This window comes from Nannobrachium achirus (assembly GCF_963921795.1).
Source record: "Nannobrachium achirus genome assembly, chromosome: 15".
In the NCBI taxonomy this organism is placed as follows: domain Eukaryota; kingdom Metazoa; phylum Chordata; class Actinopteri; order Myctophiformes; family Myctophidae; genus Nannobrachium; species Nannobrachium achirus.
Genome location: NC_137822.1, coordinates 55,008,850 through 55,021,288, shown reverse-complemented (window position 1 = coordinate 55,021,288; position 12,439 = coordinate 55,008,850).

Genomic DNA, 12,439 nt, shown 5'->3' with positions numbered 1-12,439 from the left:
ATAGCGTACATAGCCTACTCCTCCCGTACATAGACTGCGAAAAATATGGACAGTGGAAAGCCACTGGTTTCTATGCTGCGCAAATGAAGCTTTTTTGTCCGTTGTATGGGGGACGCCATCATTGTAGAAATCAACATTCATTGGTAGAAATGGTACCATCTCGAATGCTATTGGCTGCCAACGGTCACGTGCAACCGCAGGGATACATGGGACATTGTCTTGAGCTTGCCGAAAATAAAGCACACCAAGAAGAATCATCACAAGCCTATGATCACAAGCCCCTCCTACAGCATACCCTGCTTTAACATCAATTATAGCATAAATTGGACCATATTTTCACAAAACGCAAATCATGGTGATTGAAACGAGGCTTTAAACTACCTACAGGAACCATAAAGTATTTATTCCCCGTAGGAGGACATGCAGTGACAAAGATCACATTTTTCACGGAGCACACACACACCAACATTTAACCACTTAAACCATACATACTTTAGTTGGCCGGGGTCCCCCAGGGCTCTATACTAGGTCCACTCCTTTTCTCCCGTAAAACACAACCCCAAATCTCTTTGGCGAAACTCGCGAAAAACGCACAATCCTTTTGCCTGTAGATCAAAAGCCACCATTTCGGGTGGCTAAAACACAAATACACGGTTTAAAAAGTGGTGAAAAAAGCAGTATACCGTGTGAGTTATCGCCTTCTGTCATCGAAGCAGCGGTGAGGCAGTTGCTGGAGGAACTGAGAAAAGGAAAAAAAACTCCCTGCTCTAAACAAACCCACAACCAACTCCCTGGGGATGCTGTCGCCATGGCGAGGATGCTCCACGGAGGCTGATTATGATCCAACTCAAGACAGGGGTGTCGCACCAAATTCTGGGCCCTGCTGGGTACAAGGATTCGCGGCGGCCCCCCCCCCATGAATTATTTTATGCTTTAACTAATGAAAAATAGCAGATATACAAGCTCACAGCGCGGCACCGAGTGCCACGCTGCGAGCTTGTAGATCTGCTATTTTTGAAAGATAGTGAACATTTGTGCTGCAAGTCTTTGAATATTTCGAAGCCTTCTAAGGTTTTTTGAAAAACCTATGTTTCTATGTCAGTGGTGCTCAAACCTTTTCGTGTGAAGGACCCCCAAAATTATATGTATTTGGCCATGGACCCCCATATCAAAATATTTAGTTCCAGGGACCCCGCAGAAACAACATTTGAGTTACAAATGTTCGCTTAAAAAATACAAAATATTATATTCAAAGATTTGCACACATTTTCACGACTTAAAAAAAAACAAAACTATTTTTCAATAGCTAAATTAAGCCCCCTTGACCTTGGGCCCTAGTAACTTAGTCCCACTTCCCCCCCTTGTGACGCCCCTGAACTCAGAGCATCGTGCACTCCGAGGAGTGTACTAATGGAACCAGATCGGTGTTGCCAAGTCTGCTTATCATAAGCAACTTTGCTTGCAACTTGCTTTTCAGTAAAGTCACTTGTAAACAGGCCTATTGGTGGTTGCAGATGCCATTTCTTCAAGACCCAAATGGGAAATAATTAGACCAGGGGTTTTCAAAGTGGGTGACGGGGCACCCTGGGGTGCCGCGACGGCAGTCCAGGGGTGCCGCGAGATCATTTGATAATATTTGGAATTTATTTGGACACTTGAAAAAATATCATTTAATTTTAAACTTGAAGTACAAAGTTATTTTCAGTCAGTTCTAACCAAAATGGCTATTATCTCAACGCTTTTCTCTCAACATAATCACTAAAATATCGTCACTGTCGGGCAGAAACCTTGTATCTCCAAGTTTCAAATGTGTACGTCTTTTGCCCTGCTTCATCATACAAGACCGTCGCACAAAACTAGCGAAAACAGCCGATCTACAAGCACACAACGCCTCGCGATGCGAGGCGTTGTGTGCTTGTAGATCTGCTGTTTTCACTAGTTTAGTACATTTTATAGATGATAAATACAAAACAAACGGTTTTGGACATAGGCCTACAAGGTTTCCACCCGACAACAACGATATGCTATAAATATAAGGTGCTGGGAGTGAAAATTAGAATGTAGGGGTGCCTCGGATTAAAACAAATATTTATGGGGTGCCCTGAGACAAAAAAGTTTGGGAACCGCTGAATTAGACGTTGGAATTGTTTAACGCAACGTCCCACTGCCTCCTGCATTATGTGCAATTTAGAAACAGGTGGTACACAGGACCGTTGAGTGATTTCCAACGAGCGCTTCCAAACTCCAACACCAAAATAATCACCCGCACGGAATTTATTGACAGAAAGTAGCTTATTTTTTTTTCAGATTTCTTTTTACGAAATAAACACTTTGCAGATAGAAAAACGATAACAATCTGTTTGGATTCAATGGTCAATGTTTGAGGTTACAACTATTGAACATAAGTATTTAAAACAATCTGGTTGCTTATTTCTCTTGTGAACATCTGGCAACACTTAACCAGTTGAATCTGGTTCCATTTGCGCTCTCTTTGGGTTAAATCAACACAGAGGATCTTTTTTTTGTATTACAGAGGGTATAGGCACACAGCCCCTGTAGACACTGTCACACAGACTTCAACCACATACAATCTTGAGTGTTCATTTACACGTCCATTTGGGTACATAATAGGTCTATGTATATTATACTATACTCTCTCCGACTTACAAATCGACAAACTGAACTCAAACTGCATCTTTGTTATTTGACGCAAGATTAAATAAAGTAAAAGTAAAATGTAATCAATCTTTTTCCTTCAAAGTTCCCTTTGTTTCAAATGGACAGTGGACAAACAAAAAAAGAAAGAGAATAACAACTTTATAAAATGAACATATTAATTTAACATTTAACCTCGTTGTTGTATTAGCCCTTTATTTATCCAGGTAAATCCTGTTGAGGTATAAGATCTGTTTATTATTAGGAGCCAGGTCCTCTAAAGTCCTTTTTTATCCCTTATTATTAACAGAGAGAGAGAGAGAGAGAGAGAGAGAGAGAGAGAGAGAGAGAGAGAGAGAGAGAGAGAGAGAGAGAGAGAGAGATACCTACTGCAGAATGGATTTATCCGCTGAGATGGGATCTTATCTGAGTTCCAGAGGATAGTCCTATATTCTCTGTTAGTCCAGCTTGGCTCTTGACTGTTGGCTTACATTATACAGGTTACAGCAGGCAGAGTTCACAATCACATCATATCCATGAAAACGGACTAATGCAGACAGTCTGCAATGCCTAGACGTTGGCAGCTCATTTACATGCAGGTGCTTATATTCCATATTTGCATGATGGGGATGGATGGGGAAAGCAGTGATTTTTAAAGTAGAGGCTGCTCTGCTGGACACCAGGACGGCCACCAGAGGACGCCAGAGGAGGGATTAGAAAAGAATTGTTGGTGTCCCTGTTTTGGTCATGACCAGTAGGCTACTTCAAAATCTGTCCAATACATATGGGTTTAACACTAGTACTACAGAGGGCATCCATCCATTTCCGTATAGCTTGCCTTGTTCAACATCGCCAGTTTTGTTATGTTTTCTAACATAATTTGGTCACAGTTGCGTTGTATCTTGGGTCTTTTGGCCAATGTGCAGCAGTAGCAGCATTGTAGCTGTGTGCAAACATATCTACAGTAGGCTACCACCTGAAATAGGTAGCGAGTCCTCTCCAAACTCCAAAGTTTCTCAACTCCGAGACAGAGTTTCGTTTACAAAGACATGGCTGCGTCGAACTTGGAAGACAAAATAATACACTTTTGCCGAAGAGTCACTGAACAAGATGCAAAACGTCAGGAAGCTTCGAGGCCTATCGTGTATCGCCCCCCCCTCCCTCGCCTGCATGGTTACGGTAGGACTTGTTTATAATGGTTTGACATGATTGTGACAATTTACAATTATGCTGTGCCCAGGTGCAGTTTAATGAGGCTGTTGTTTGGTGCAGGTGTGCTCATATAGCGGCCTAAATAAATACACCATAGGCTGAGAGACTAGATATTCAGTTTGGTGCATCTTGCATAAATTGTTAGCCCTATTGATATTTGAGTTGTCATACGGATTTCCATTTGGCCTAACTACTGCCATTAGGCCTACTGTATACATGCCTATAAAATGATGTTATCTTTTCTCTCCTTTCTAAAGAGAGTTCTTCTTCCATCTTGTAGTAGTAGTAGTAGTAGTAGTAGTAGTAGGCCTATTAGTATAGGCGTAGTAGGCAGTGGTGTAAAGTAACTAAGTTACTACATTTACTTATAAGTAGGCCCTACTATACTTAAGTAGTTTAGAGGTATTTGTTTTTTACTTGAGTATTTCCAATTTCCAACACCATAGGCCTACTTCTACTCCACTACATTTCAGAGCCAAATATTGTACTTTTACTCCACTACATTTATTTGGACTCTTTACTTACTATATTACTATGAAGATTTTGATTATTATATTACAAACATACATTAACCACTTCAGCCATAGGCTTATATCAATTTTGTCCATTTGAAAATAACAATCTACAAGCTCGCAATGCATTGCAGTGCGATGCATTGTGAGCTTGTGGATCTGCTATTTTTGTAAGAATTTTGTACATTTGAAGTAGGACATTCTGCACAATTTACTTTAAAGTTATACCATGTAACTTTTTTTATAAAACAAATCTTAAAATTGTCCTAACTGTTAAATCGCTAAAGTTTTAGAACCCCCACTCCGTTATTTTCAGCTTCTAAAGCCTTCTCTTTATATGTTTTCTATGAGCCGTGAGGGGGGGAGAATTTCGCGGCAAAATTGCGTCATCACACTACCGGCCAATCACAGCGAGGGTTATACACTGCCGGCCAATCACAGCGCATCTTGGATTGGGGTCGCTAGGGCGGCCATATTTGTAGTCTCCCGTGTGTTTCTATACTCGGGTGCACGGTAAGCATGGGTGAACGCACAGCAACCAGGGACCCCTCAAAAGATAGATCTCGGCGAGGTGGAGGCAGACGCGGGGGTGTGAGAACCGAAAAACGGCAGAAAGACGCGGACGCGACCGAGGTTTGCTATAGAGCTACTGACCACAAGTTGAGCAACTTACACAGTAGGCCTATAGCTTTAAGTACATTTTGATACTGATACTTTTTTACTTTTACTCAAGTAAATCTTGAATACTGGACCTCTACTTGTAACAGAGTAGATAAATTGCACTATTGATACCTTTACTTATGTAAAGAATGTGAGTACTTTTTAACACCACTTGTAGTTGGTAGGTTAATAATTGATGTATTTGATGTGGAATAGTCCTCAGTAATGCCTACTGCTGCAAGCGGAACATGCAGCACCATCTCTGACCAGCTGGGGGCGGTACAGTCACACTGAAGAATGGGAGGCCTTGTGAAGTGGTAGAAAGCTGGTTGATAATATCATGGTACCACTGTTGAGAAGGCTTTGACCGTGTGTGAGCACTCTTCTTAAAGTATTCTACAAATTGGACACAACATCTATTGATCTCTGAATATGAATATTTGCAAGCGTATGCTTTTAGATGGGAAAACATATTTCAATGCCGGATTCACTGTTAAAAATAGAGAGAGAGAGAGAGAGAGAGAGAGAGAGATGGATGTATTGTAGACTACAGTAATACATGCAGGTGGAACACTTTGAATTTGAAAACATGAAAAGGGATTGAGGGCTATTTTGTGTGGTGCACCCACCCACAATATGTCTTATCGCTTCTGATCCCATTTGTGCTTTGTTGTACGAATCCTCTTTTGCCAAAAATTGCATTTACTAGTATTTTGTGTTCATTCCTAGATAGATAGATAGATGGATAGATAGATGGATAGATGGATAGATGGATAGATAGATGGATAGATAAGAGGGTTAATGTATCCTTTTTTCCGAGTTTACATCAACAAATAGGATTGTAGCCTACTATGTGTATATCTCTGCTTGGAGGTTTTGACCAAAGGGCTTTTTACTACTTTTCATTGGTTCAATATTATTTTAACCAACACTCAGACGTAAAGGGTGTTCAATAGCACATATTTATGAAAACTAGAGAGGGCCAATCGGGTGGAGTTAGCTGGTTTGGCAGAAAGTGTGGAGTTAGGAGGTTTTGTCCCAAGCACTTTTTACTACTTTCCATTGATTCAATATTATTATTTTAACCAACACTCAGATGTAAAGGGTGTTCAATAGCCCAAATTATTATACGCGGCCTCCTGTAATAACTCACATTACTGTAAGGAAGTGACAACAACATTATACTGTATAGTGTGTTGTCTTATAGGCTACTGAGTTATTGTGGGCTCGCCTATAAGGCGAGCACACTTTAGATATTGTCATTGTGGGCTCGCCTATAAGGCGAGCACACTTTAGATATTGTCATTATTTATCTATCAGGCAGGCAATCAACAGTAGACGGGATTTCGGTTCCTTTCTACTCCTACATACTTATTGAGAAAATGAAAATAAAAACATCAATGTGTTCAGTTTACAGTGGCGAAGTGTGCTATTATTTTCTATAGCAATCGGCCAAATGGTGGCGCTGTAGGAAGCCTTCGAAAGTGCGAACTTTGAACAGATAGAGCTCATGCTCTGTTATACGTACAGTCATGAAACCTGTATACACATATGCGTCTCCTCATGCCGAACAACTTTTACCCTCTAACTTTTGACCTCTGACCTTTAGATCCCCCAGAATTTTGAATTATATAAAAAACAGTAAAAATCTATCTCCTCCTGGGATTTTTGCGTTACGCGCACAAAACTTTTTTCACATGAACTTTGGACCAATACGGTCAAACTAGTCTGGTCGGATTTCTTTTAAAGTGAAATATAATTTTTTAATAATTCAATAAATATTGCGGTTTTATGCAAATTATTCTTCGGCCTCTAAATCATACATGCAAAGTTACACGTTCATGGCATTTGGCAAAGATGTGGAGGGTTAGTCAAAGTATCACTGAAACCAATTTTATTCCAATCGGCCAAAGGGGGGCGCTATACGAAGCGTCTGAAAATTCAAACTTCAAACGGGCATAAGTCATGACTCGTTTTGTTTGAAGACATGCAACTTGTTACACGCGTGCTTTGACTCAAGCGGAAGACATCTGTGTCGTTGTTAAGTAAGCTCCGCCCTTCAATTTTCCGCCATTTTGAGCAGTTTGTAAAACGCGTAAACCCGCTTTTATTCTGGAATTTTCGCGTCACGTGCACAAAACTTTTTTTACGTGAACTTTGGACCGATATCTAAAGATCTGTCAGATCGGATTTCTTTAACATTGAAACATGCTTTTTTTAAATAATTCAAACAATATTGCATTTTTATGCAAATTATTCTTCTGCCTCTAAAACAGTATGCAAAGTCACATTTTCATGACAAAATAGTGTAGAGGGTTAGTTCAAATATCACTGAAACCAATCTTACCCCAAATGGCCAAAGGGGGGCGCTATATCATTTTGAGCAGTTTGTAAAACGCTTAAACCCGTTTTTATTCTAGGATTTTTTTTGCAATTTGCATGAAACATTCTACACGCAATCTAACCACCTTTATCTAACATGCCTATGAAGTAATAATAAATATAGCTGCAAGCAGCGATAAAGTGGCCAAAGCCAAAAACACCTCAAATCATGAACACAGCCTGGGATGTGCGTGAAATCTTGCAAGCACATTCCCAATAGGTCAAGGAACAGATACCAACCTTCTCACCTTGGCCTGTTATAGCGCCACCAGCGGGTCAACTTTTGCACAACACATTTTTGGAACAAAATGGACCAATCTTTGACGTCAGTAACGTCAAAGAGAGCACTGCCTGCGATCTTGACGTTTTGTGCTTTTATAGCCATTGTTTTCTGGCTTGAAGCGAGCCCACAATTGTTTCGAAGGAACAATATTTGTCTAGTGACAATATCTAACCGTCATATCAAGTTCTCCTCAAAACTTCGGTTCCTTTCTACTCCTACATACTTAGACAGAAAATGAAAATAAAAACATCAATGTGTTCAGCTTACAGTGGCGAAGTGTGCTATTATTTTTTACAGCAATCGGCCAAATGGTGGCGCTGTAGGAAGCCTTCGAAAGTGCGAACTTTGAACAGATAGAGTTCATGCTCTGTTATACGTACAGTCATGAAACCTGTATAAACGTATGCGTCTCCTCATGCCGAACAACTTTTACGCTCTGACTTTTGACCTCTGACCTTTAGATCCCCCAGAATTTTGAATTATATAAAAAACAGTAAAAATCTATCTCCTCCTGGGATTTTTGTGTTATGCGCACAAAACTTTTTTCACATGAACTTTGGACCAATACGGTCAAACTAGTCTCGGCGGATTTCTTTTAAAGTGAAATATAATTTTTTAATAATTCAATCAATATTGCGGTTTTATGCAAATTATTCTTCGGCCTCTAAATCATACATGCAAAGTTACACGTTCATGGCATTTGGCAAAGATGTGGAGGGTTAGTCAAAGTATCACTGAAACCAATTTTATTCCAATCGGCCAAAGGGGGGCGCTATACGAAGCGTTTGAAAATTCAAACTTCAAACGGGCATAAGTCATGACTCGTTTCGTTTGAAGACATGCAACTTGTTACACGCGTGCTTTGACTCAAGCGGAAGACATCTGTGTCGTTGTTAAGTAAGCTCCGCCCTTCGATTTTCCGCCATTTTGAGCAGTTTGTAAAACGCTTAAACCCGCTTTTATTCTGGAATTTTCGCTCCATGTGCACAAAACTTTTTTTACGTGAACTTTGGACCGATATCTAAAGATCTGTCAGATCGGATTTCTTTAAAATTGAAACATGCTTTTTAAAATAAATTCAATGAATATTGCAGTTTTATGCAAATTATTCTTCTGCCTCTAAATCATACATGCAAAGTAACATGTTCATGGCATTTGGCAAAGATGTAGAGTGTTAGTCCAAATATCACTAAAACCAATCTTACCCCAATTGGCCAAAGGGGGGGCGCTATATCATTTTGAGCAGTTTGTGAAACGCTTAAACCCGTTAGGATTTATTTTTGCAATTTGCATGAAACATTCTACACACAATCTAAGGACCTTTATCTAATATGCCTATGAAGTGCACACACACAAAAAAAAAGAAATAATAATGAATATAGCTGCAAGCAGCGATAAAGTGGCCAAAGCCAAAAACACCTCAAATCATGAACACAGCCTGCAATGTGCGTGAAATCTTACAAGCACATTCCCAATAGGTCAAGGAACAGATACCACCCTTCTTACATTGGCCTGTTATAGCGCCACCAGCGGGTCAACTTTTGCACAACACATTTTTGGAACAAAATGGACCAATCTTTGACATCAGTAACGTCAAAGAGAGCACTGCCTGCGATCTTGACATTTTGTACTTTTATAGCCATTGTTTTCTGGCTTGAAGCGAGCCCACAATTGTTTCGAAGGAACAATATTTTTCTAGTTGTGGGCTCGCCTATAAGGCGAGCACACTTTAGATATTGTCATTATTTATTTATCTATCAGGCAGTCATATAGTAGACGGGAACTTCGGTTCCTTTCTACTCCTACATACTTAGTGAGAAAATGAAAATAAAAACATCAATGTGTTCGGTTTACAGTGGCGAAGTGTGCTATTACTTTTTAAAGCAATCGGCCAAATGGTGGCGCTGTAGGAAGCCTTCGAAAGTGCAAACTTTGAACAGGTATAGCTCATGCTGTGTTTGAGGTACAGGCATGAAACCTGTATACACTTATGCGTCTCCTCATGCCGAACAACTTTTACCCTCTAACTTTTGACCTCTGACCTTTAGGTCTCCCACAATTCGAAATTATATGAAAAACAGTAAAAATCTATCTCCTCCTGGGATTTTCGCGTCAAGTGCATAAAACTTTTTTCACATGAACTTTGGACCAATACGGTCAGATTTATCTCGGCGGATTTCTTTTAAAGTGAAATATAATTTTTTAATAATTTTATCAATATTGCGGTTTTATGCAAATTATTCTTCGGCCTCTAAATCATACATGCAAAGTTACACGTTCATGGCATTTGGCAAAGATGTGGAGGGTTAGTCAAAGTATCACTGAAACCAATTTTATTCCAATTGGCCAAAGGGGGGCGCTATACGAAGCGTCTGAAAATTCAAACTTCAAACGGGCATAAGTCATGACTCGTTTTGTTTGAAGACATGCAACTTGTTACACGCGTGCTTTGACTCAAGCGGAAGACATCTGTGTCGTTGTTAAGTAAGCTCCGCCCTTCAATTTTCCGCCATTTTGAGCAGTTTGTAAAACGCGTAAACCCGCTTTTATTCTGGAATTTTCGCGTCACGTGCACAAAACTTTTTTTACGTGAACTTTGGACCGATATCTAAAGATCTGTCAGATCGGATTTCTTTAACATTGAAACATGCTTTTTTAAATAATTCAAACAATATTGCATTTTTATGCAAATTATTCTTCTGCCTCTAAAACATACATGCAAAGTCACATTTTCATGACAAAATAGTGTAGAGGGTTAGTTCAAATATCACTGAAACCAATCTTACCCCAAAGGGGGGCGCTATATAATTTTGAGCAGTTTGTAAAACGCTTAAACCCGTTTTTATTCTAGGATTTTTTTTGCAATTTGCATGAAACATTCTACACGCAATCTAAGGACCTTTATCTAACATGCCTATGAAGTGCACACAAAAAAAATATAAAATAATAATAATAAATATAGCTGCAAGCAGCGATAAAGTGGCCAAAGCCAAAAACACCTCAAATCATGAACACAGCCTGGGATGTGCGTGAAATCTTGCAAGCACATTCCCAATAGGTCAAGGAACAGATACCAACCTTCTCACATTGGCCTGTTATAGCGCCACCAGCGGGTCAACTTTTGCACAACACATTTTTGGAACAAAATGGACCAATCTTTGACGTCAGTAACGTCAAAGAGAGCACTGCCTGCGATCTTGACATTTTGTGCTTTTATAGCCATTGTTTTCTGGCTTGAAGCGAGCCCACAATTGTTTCGAAGGAACAATATTTTTCTAGTGACAATATCTAACCGTCATATCAAGTTCTCCTCAAAACTTCGGTTCCTTTCTACTCCTACATACTTAGACAGAAAATGAAAATAAAAACATCAATGTGTTCAGCTTACAGTGGCAAAGTGTGCTATTATTTTTTACAGCAATCGGCCAAATGGTGGCGCTGTAGGAAGCCTTCGAAAGTGCGAACTTTGAACAGATAGAGCTCATGCTCTGTTATACGTACAGTCATGAAACCTGTATACACGTATGCGTCTCCTCATGCCGAACAACTTTTACCCTCTAACTTTTGACCTCTGACCTTTAGATCCCCCAGAATTTTGAATTATATAAAAAACAGTAAAAATCTATCTCCTCCTGGGATTTTTGCGTTACGCGCACAAAACTTTTTTCACATGAACTTTGGACCAATACGGTCAAACTAGTCTGGTCGGATTTCTTTTAAAGTGAAATATAATTTTTTAATAATTCAATCAATATTGCGGTTTTATGCAAATTATTCTTCGGCCTCTAAATCATACATGCAAAGTTACACGTTCATGGCATTTGGAAAAGATGTAGAGGGTTAGTCAAAGTATCACTGAAACCAATTTTATTCCAATCGGCCAAAGGGGGGCGCTATACGAAGCGTTTGAAAATTCAAACTTCAAACGGGCATAAGTCATGACTCGTTTCGTTTTAAGACATGCAACTTGTTTACACGCGTGCTTTGACTCAAGCGGAAGACATCTGTGTCGTTGTTAAGTAAGCTCCGCCCTTCGATTTTCCGCCAATTTGAGCAGTTTGTAAAACACGTAAACCCGCTTTTATTCTGGAATTTTCGCGTCACGTGCACAAAACTTTTTTTACGTGAACTTGGGACCAATATCTAAAGATCTGTCAGATCGGATTTCTTTAAAATTACAACATGCTTTTTTAAATAAATTCAATGAATATTGCAGTTTTATGCAAATTATTCTTCTGCCTCTAAATCATACATGCAAAGTAACATGTTCATGGCATTTGGCAAAGATGTAGAGTGTTAGTCCAAATATCACTAAAACCAATCTTACCCCAATTGGCCAAAGGGGGGCGCTGTATCATTTTGAGCAGTTTGTGAAACGCTTAAACTCGTTAGGATTTTTTTAGCAATTTGCATAAAACATTCTACACACAATCTAAGGACCTTTATCTAATATGCCTATGAAGTGCACACACAAAAAATAATAATAATAATAATAAATATAGCTGCAAGCAGCGATAAAGTGGCCAAAGCCAAAAACACCTCAAATCATGAACACAGCCTGCAATGTGCGTGAAATCTTGCAAGCACATTCCCAATAGGTCAAGGAACAGATACCCTTCTTACATTGGCCTGTTATAGCGCCACCAGCGGGTCAACTTTTGCACAACACATTCTTGGAACAAAATGGACCAATCTTTGACGTCAGTAACGTCAAAGAGAGCACTGCCTGCGTTCT